This window comes from Pollicipes pollicipes, unplaced genomic scaffold, assembly GCF_011947565.3.
Source record: "Pollicipes pollicipes isolate AB1234 unplaced genomic scaffold, Ppol_2.1 Scaffold_3087;HRSCAF=3621_pilon_pilon_pilon, whole genome shotgun sequence".
Classification (NCBI taxonomy): domain Eukaryota; kingdom Metazoa; phylum Arthropoda; class Thecostraca; order Pollicipedomorpha; family Pollicipedidae; genus Pollicipes; species Pollicipes pollicipes.
The window spans coordinates 26,453,145-26,461,707 of NW_023596225.1; positions in this window are offsets into that span (position 1 = coordinate 26,453,145).

Here is an 8,563-nt window from a genome sequence, read left to right on the forward strand (position 1 = left end):
GCTGACATATATTGAATATCCAAGATGTGCTCAAAAAACTGTGTGATAATGCAAATCTGGCGCAGTGTAAATGTGTGCATACGGGAAAATTTGCGCCTTAAATATATGTCAGCCCCTCATGTATCGGAAGCGGCCTGTCTAAAATTCCATCATGTAGTTAATGCTGGAGATGAAGTGCGGCCATTGAGCCTCTCAGCCAAATGCGCCGCCTGCCCCGGCATTCATTACAGCGTCGCCGCCGACTCGGCGTGCTGTTAACACGCGCCTAAATAAGCCGTCGACGAGCCCGGCCGAGGAATTAGCGGCGCCTCCTCTTGAGACGGCCGGCGGCCGGCGGCGCGCGGCTCGCCGTCCTACGCCGGGGTCCGCGTCGGCCGGCGACGCCGCCGCCCCGGCCTCCAGGTGGCGCTAAATTAGCCCCGAATAATCGGCGGCGGTCGTGGCGCGGTGCGGCCGAATTGCGGCGCATCTCTGGCGGCCGCGAATGACGCGCCCGGGACACATTATTCTATCGTAATTTGCCGGCGCCGCGATGATTCTCGGACCAATATTTCACAACTTTAATCTCGTTTTATGGGGCTTATGATAACGTGTACTTCTCGGTGCATTACCAATGCAGACATAATGAGCGGTGGTTAATGTTTAATGCACGTCGAGTGTCCATAAGCCAGGAGTGGAACCTGTTAGCGCCCTGTATGGCTGGTAACTGGGCGGTGGTCGAGATTACGTGGCTGGCGGCCGGCGGTCGTTCCGCGGGCCGACGCCGCTACAGCGCCATGGGTCGCCGGCGACGGGCCTGGTCGCCGCCACTGCCGCCGCCGCCGCCGCCGCCGCCGCCATCGGCTCGGCCCGGCTCGGCTCGATATCAGTCGGAGCGCGACTGTTATCGCTTCGTTTTTTCGCCGAGATTCGCCTTGACTCGCTTACCGATGCTGACAGCTTGACAAATGCGTCGAAATCACGGCTTTTCAATTAGAAATGAGTCCATCTATCAGTGGGTGAAGCCGACTGGATTGCGATATTTTCTGGCGCCAGGAACGGAGCGCCATGCTGACGGTGGCCGGTGTGTTTACGGCGGGGTATGGCGGCGTGTCGGCCGGTCGGCAGTGCTCGGTGTGCGGTGCTGGTTGAGGTGACGGATATGGCGAACCAGCGCGACTACACTGTCGGTCTGCAGAGACGGCCGCGCGCAGCCACAGTCCACCAGCCGACCGGCAGGCGCGGCGCCAGCGGGCTCTCTCTCCTCAGGCGGACCGTCGCCTCTGAGAGCTCGCTCGCGCGGTCGGATGAGCCGTCCTTGACCCGGTTCGCTGCAGTGACGTGTCGCGTCGGTGCCGTGTGACATGTGCCGTGTGCAGCAGTAAGTCACCAGCGGCCGGATCTACGTGCGGTGGCGACTCGGGACAAGTGCTGTGAACACGAACGGCTCTTCGGCCGTGCAGAAACGATCCGATGGATGCATTATTAAAGGTGTCCAAACTGAGAAAGTGCACTTGTCGGCTTTGTCAGCGTGGAAGGAGAGTTTCCATTTGCCGGTCGCCGGGTGCTGTTAACTTTTCAGCGGTTGGTCGGGACAGCATTGTTCGGCCGAAATGGAGGAAGTATCGAGAAAGTGAGATGGTACACGTTTGACAGCGGCTTTCAGACACCATCAACAGCAGAGGATCGCCATTTGTTGGGCGTCTTGTTTTGGCTGCCTCACTTGTCGACAGCTAAAGCCGCGTGGGGGCTGCGGCGAGACGATGCAACTCTCTAAGATACGACGGAGAAGACCATCGCAGCCTGGATGACCATGACAGTCGATGTGTCCTAAAACCGCAGTGATCCCAATGGTGACCTGCAGCGGTGACGATATCAAACATATCAATCAGTGATGTCAGTAGTGCCCTGCAGCGGTCCGCGCGGCAGCTGCGTCAGGCCGCGTCCTCTCCGAGCCGGGCGTGAGCGTCTGAGCGCCGACCAGCGCCGCTTCGCCTCCCTGACGGTCGGCGGGTGCGGGCAGGGTCGGCTCCGGGCCGGCTGCCCGTCTGCCGGCGCGGCCGCCGGTCCTGCCGACACGCCTGTGACACAGGCCGATGTTCGGCGCCGGTTCGTGGCCGGCACGTTTGTGACACAGGCCGCTGTTCTCTTCTTCTGCCGGCACGTTTGTGACACAGGCCGCTGTTTCTGCCGGCACACTTGTGACACAGGCCGCTGTTTCTGGCCGGCACGCTTCTGACACAGGCCGCTGTTCTGCCGGCACGCTTGTGACAAAGAACCGCTGTTCGGCACGCTGCGGCCTGACGTCCCGCGGCCGGCAGCCGCTCGGCGCTGCTTTCACCTGTGTCAACCGAGACGGCAAAACACGGCGGCGACCCGCTGCCGGCTGCGGCGCTCAGCCGCGCGCCGGTCCGGCTCCGGCCGCGGCGGTGGCCCGGCCACCGAACTCGTCCTCGAGTCGAAGCTGTCCTCCTGATAGACGCGAGCTGTGAGTAAACAGGTCACACCAGCGAACCCGCCGTCGTGCCGGGGCTCTCCTCCTTATGAGCTCAGGTTCCGCAGTTTCGTCCTCGTCCGAGCCATCCTTCCTGCTGGACCCCTCCTCGTGCAGAAGCTGGCCTGAGACCCCGCCCCCCCCCCCCCCGGATGAAGCTGTACCGCCGGATGAGCCCCAGATGAGCCATCTGGTGTTCCGCACTGACCCGGCGCCATCTCGTGGCCGCTGAGTTCGCACGGCATTGGGATCCCCTCAGATGGCACCGGTTTAAACATGAGCCGCGCAAATTGAAGAAGAGGAGGAATGAAAGGTGCGCTAGGGAATATTGCGCTGTCCCGGTAACTTAACATTACCCGGCTGATGTCTGGTGACACGTGTTCTCCATGTTTTGCGCTGAGAGTTTCGAATCTGATATATTGCAAGCCAAGAAATATGGCTGCCTTCAATAAGGTACATATGTCGATTTGTCTGAAGCATGTAATGGGGAGTCATTTATTTCCATTTCTCCTTGAGCCGTCAGGCTTGGTATACGTACCATATGAGCTTCATTGACTGACGTGGCGTTATGCAATGCAAAATGAATTCATTCGAGCGTGGCAAGCTTTATCAAAGGCTACGGCAACCTAATCTGACGTGGCGCCCGTTGTGACACGAATGGTGGGCATAATCAAGTGATGAGTGAGGACCGGTCTTCGGGTGTGTCACACCGTGCTGGATTTCACGGACCGCGGGCGCAGTGTCGCAAAGTAAGTTTGTGGCCTGAGGCAGTGGGAAAAATGATGGAACGCTCCCCCAAAAGTGCCGACCAACAGGGTTTTCCGACGATTAAGCCCAGTTTTTCTCAAAGTTGGAGCGGGGGGGGGGGGAGGGAGCGGGCTGGGGCGTCCTCACCGAAAGGGAAGCTACGCCCCCGTCACTGACTAACCGCCATCCGGAGGGATGTGGTAACTCAGACCGCAGCCGGGAATGGAGTGAACGTCGGAGAGGGGAAGCAGGCTCAGTGGGTTCGGAATGCGGACACCGGAGTGGCCAAGGCCGCGTGAAGCAATGAAGGTGACATGACGGAAAGGCCCTTGTCCAGCTCTGGCGTCGACTGTCGCTTGTCGTTTGTATCATTGCTCGCGTCTGTCTGAACACGTTAGATCATATATGTGGGCCCAAAATGACCATTGCAGTCGACGCGCCCCAAAACACCAATGAACAACAACAATATTAGATCACATAGCTGATGAGCAGGCGCGACAGATGTCACGAAATGCGAGATCTGTTTTTCTGCTATCGCATTTTTGACAGCGTGGTTTTATGCATAAGTGTTGGATGCGGTGTTTGCGTGTTTGGGCCCAGTGTGATTAGGCCCTGTTAGGCACTCAAAACCCCAGCAAGCGATCATGATGCAATGTTTCGAGTTTCCACTGACGTACGAAATAATTCGAAGGCAGTGGGTTACTGAATGAAACTATCAGTGCTTTTTTGTCTTACATGCCATTATGGTGGTACAACGGAGGCCAACGACAAGCAATGTGCAGGTGCGCCTCCTGGCCGAGCGGTACCGACCGGCTGTCGGGACCGGCGGCGGCGCCCGCGCCCGCGCCCGCGCTCGCGCTCGTGCCCGCGCCCGTGCCCGCGCCCGCGCCTGTGCCCGTGCCCGTGCCCGTGCCCGTGCCCGTGCCCGTGCCCGTGCCCGTGCCCGTGCCCGTGCCGTGCCCGCGCCCGTGCCCGCGCCCGTGCCCGCGCCCGCTCAAGTGTCGTCCGCGAGCGGCTCTCGCCGGGCTGATTGTCACTCGGCCGGCGCCGCCAGATGAGCTGCCGGTCGGCGGCCGGTCACCGGTGGCAGGTCAATAGCACGGCGGCGCCGGCGGACCGGGGTCGCGTCAGTGCCGCTCGCCCGGCCGACCGGCGGCCGGGGCCTGCCACCGGCGCCGCGCTGCTGACACGAGCCCTGCTGATGACGCGGCCGATGTATCTTTGATGCCGCGTAAACCAAGTATGACGCCTTGTATACGGGTGTCGGTGTGGCCGATTGATCGGGCCAGGACCAGCGAGGGTCTGTGATTTCCCGGCCGGCGCGGCGTCCGTAAACCGCCGCCGCCGCCGGCTGGCCGCGAGCTCGCGCTGGCAAATCGGCCGATCAGGTGCGGTGTACAGCTGTTTTGCATCGACCAGCAGTGCGCGCCGCGCGCCGCCAGCTGCTCCGGCGGCCGCGCCCAGCCGCCGCCGCCTCGCCGCTCGGCGGTGCACGCCACAGATACGGCGGGATGTGCGCTTCTCCGTGCTCTTTCATATCGTTGTGTAGGGACATATCCATGGGCCGTCGACGCTCACCTGGCTTTCCATATCTTTGAACTCAAGTTAATTAAACAAGCATATAGCGTGAGGGGGCAGCACCAGACGGCCCTTGTATTGCACATTAATCATGTGCATGTGCGTGCACATGATCACGGAAACTATTAAGTGTCTGCTGTTCCCAGCATCCTTCCCACTTGGTTCGCGAAGTCGGCCGCGCCAGCTCGGCGCGCTTAGCTAGGTTGGGGACGGCCAGTTGCCGTGTTGAGCCGGCGTCAGCCCCACCGCGATTGGGTTAGGTCAGGCCAGGTTAAGTCAGGTTAGGTGTGGATCGGTCCGATCTAGTCCAGTTAGGTCGGGTCAGGTCAGGTCAAGTCAGGCCCGGCCGGACCGGGTCGGGTCGGGTCGGATCGGGTCGGGTCGGCTCGGCTCGGCTCGGCTCGGCTCGGCTCGGCTCGGCTCGGCTCGGCTCGGGTGGGGTCAGTCGGGTCAGATCGGGTCGGGTCGGGTCCGATGTGTGGTGAAGGGGGAGGGGCGTGACGGAGACTGCCGCACCGCTTTCTCGCCGCTCCGATTCGCCCCCGGTTTCCACTTTTGCTTGGAAACCACCGTCTTCCGCCTTGGCATTGATGACTTGGTAATCACGGCGCATTAGAGAAAGCGCCTAAAACGGGGCCGTGAGTGCATGACGAGACGTATCCTCTGGAGCACGTCCGGTGTACCAGCGAGAACAACCCTGCGTGGTCATGCGCGCGCGCCTCTGGCTGAGCGCGCTCAGCGCACAAACGCGGGTCACACTCCACTGGGGCCGACGCGCTGGGCTTGGACTGCTGTCCCCGCGGCGCGCCGGTGGACGGCGCGGAGTCTGAGCCAGTGTCGGTGTCTGTGTATGCCCGTGCGCCCCCCCCCCCCCCCCCTCCCCCGCCGCCGCCGCCGCCGCCGCCCTACTTCACGCGTCTGACACAGCTCCTCGCCGCCCGGCCGAGTCGTTACTCACGCCCCATCCATTACCGCCTGCTAATCCGATATGTTACTGTTACTTCCATGACGCAGTGCATAAATCACCGCGATTGCTCTGCTCGTGATAGCCCAATTTGCTTATGATTTTCGTATTTCTGCATCTCCTGGGAAGCTATGTTTTATGCATAGTTTGGCCTGACGAACAGCGCGCGGTGGGCGGTTTGTCTGGTTGGGGGCGGGACCACGGCCGAGCGCTATTCTACCGGGCCGGACCGGGACGCCGCATGTTAGCGAAGGGCCATCCATGTTCAGGCGGCCGAGGCGCCCTCCAGCCCGACCGCCGGCGCCAAAGGTCAGGACCCCGGGTGCTGCTTGACCCAGTTGGAGCAGCCCAGATCACGGCTGATCGCGCGCGCGCGCGCACAGACACTTGAGACGCGCTCACAGAGATCCCGCAGACGCCGCCACAACTCTTCTGGGCCGCGCGCTGTCATCGACGAGCCGTGTTACACGTGTCGGCGCGGTCGCACCCCTGCCGCTCGCGACCTGCGCGCTGCCAGCGCCGGCGGCCTTTGTAGCGCACGCGCGGGAGCGGTGCACGCACTCCAGCTGAACAATGCGCTCTGCACGCAGCACGGGCCTGCTCTCCTCGGTCTCGGCCGGCTTGGCGACAGCCGGCCGAACCGGCACCGTTATGTCGAGCCGCGGTGCGGGCGGTATGGTGATCAGGACGGCTGTGCAGTACGGTGTCGGCGGAGCCGCGCGACAGCCGCCGCCGGTGACCGGCGACGGGCCAGCCGCGGCGCCGCCCGCTGGCGCGCCGCATTGGTAGCGAGCAGCAGCGCCGCCATCGCCGCTCACGGGCCGTCTCCCTGTGTTTCCAGGCTCCGGACTCGTTCGATCTGTCGCTGAACATTCCGTCTGGAGGACTGTACGCCATGTCTGAACAGGTGAGACTCAGACTCTGACTCTGACTCTGACTCTGACCCGATCGCAGCCCTTGCCGACAGCACCAGCCGGTCATTTACGAAGCCAGAGGTGGTATCTTGGGCGTAGGAACTCGTGTGATTTCGTGCGGATGCAGTAACCGCCCGAGGCTAAAGTTGAAGCGCTCGGCGAACCTCTCGCCATTCTAATTCAACATCGACTTAACGCGAGCACGGTACGCGACCCGGCGATTGTTCCGCTGCCGCGTTCAGAAACCATACCTCGTCACCCCGCTCGTCCAGGCGGCCCCGCGCGGTAACTGTCGGTGGCCGGACCGGGGCGCTTTTTTGGCCGTCCATCTCGCCCTCAAATCGGCGCCGCCCCGCCGCCGCCTCCGCCGCTGTATTCGAGGTGCGGGCCGGTCGGAGATTGGCTCGCCGTGGACTCCATCCTACCTGACCTGACACAATGCATTTCTGAGTGACTGCGCTGGACGCCGCCGGAACGCTGCCCAGGCGAGGAGGAGTGGGGGGGGGGGGGGGGCTCTGATGGGGTGCCGAACGCCCGCGGCGCCGGAGGTGGCCGGCCGGTCACTGGGTCCCAGCCGGCCGGGCGTCCGGCGGCCTCACCGCCCCTGCCTCAGGTGTCACCGGGTCCCGGCTCCCGCCATTGCGTCCTGATCACTCACATGCTCGAAGCGTTGTCGACGTGGTGGTTCGCTCGGAATCACATGCATGAGTCGTGAGGGTTCGCAGCAGTGCCCTCTCCGGGCCTCGCCTCCCTGCGGTGTCGTTACAGGCGAACCCTGCTGGGCCCAGCTCACTGGTCTGTGCCGACTTCGGTCTATTCTGCGAATTCAACTCGGCTGCTAGTTCGAGTTGTTACAGCGCGGAATAAGAAGATAAATCGGACGGGAAATTCGCGGAGGCAGAATAGAAAATTGTAACGTAATTTTGATAAGTTTTCCGCTGGTTTTGCTGAGTTGGTCGGATTCTCTCGATGCTGAAAAAGTGGGAGCCGACGCCGGGAGCGCTGACGACAGCTTTGGATTGATCTGCTGCCGAGTTTGGATCCAGGAGAGCGGCAGCAGACGTGGGTCGGGTCCGTTGGAGATGTTTGCAGCGGGCGGGACTGGGACCCGGTGGGACTGCTGCGGCCGGTGGGCGTGGCACGGATCTGCCGAAGGTGTCTGCGGTGGGCGGGGCAAGGATCTGCCGAAGGCGTCTGCAGCAGACGGGGCACGGATCCGTCGAAGGTGTCTGCGGCAGACGGGGCACGGATTTAATGGGGCTGCTGTGACAGCCAGAACCTGACCTTGGCGACGAACACTCTGCCTGACTGTGGCCAGTTTGGCCGGCTCTGCCCTGTCGGGGTCCGGCACCGGCTCTGCTCGTCCCCGCCTCCGAGCTGCAGAGGGTGAACTCCTGCTGCGGGGGCAGGCCCAGCCGAGACTGTGTTCCCCGGCCGGCGGTCGGAGCCCGGAGGAGGGCTGTGCTTCCCGGCCGGAAGTCGGAGCGGTGTGACAGGCATCAACTGGACAGGCGCTTGTATGGCGGCAACGTTGCGATGAAATCTTTCAACGTCAGCCAATCACGCTGCGTTGAGCGGTGCTTTAAGGGTTTCCCATTGACATGCTGCACGTGCTGGCGGTGGCGGAAGCCACTCTTGTTTAGCCTGCTCCCTATGGCTAGCCTGCTGCTCCCTCTGGCTAGCCTGCTCCGTGGAGCGCATCCCATCTGGCCGCGGTGCAGTTCTCCGACAGCCGTGGCCGGTTGTCAATAGCCGCCTGTTCGGCCTGCCGCCGGAGCTGGCAGCCGCGCGCTGCGTGCGGCTGACGGTGGGGGTGGAACACGTGCACTGCCGGCACCTGCAGCTGGGTAACGACAGGCCTGCTGCGGGCGGCGCTCGCTGCGGGCC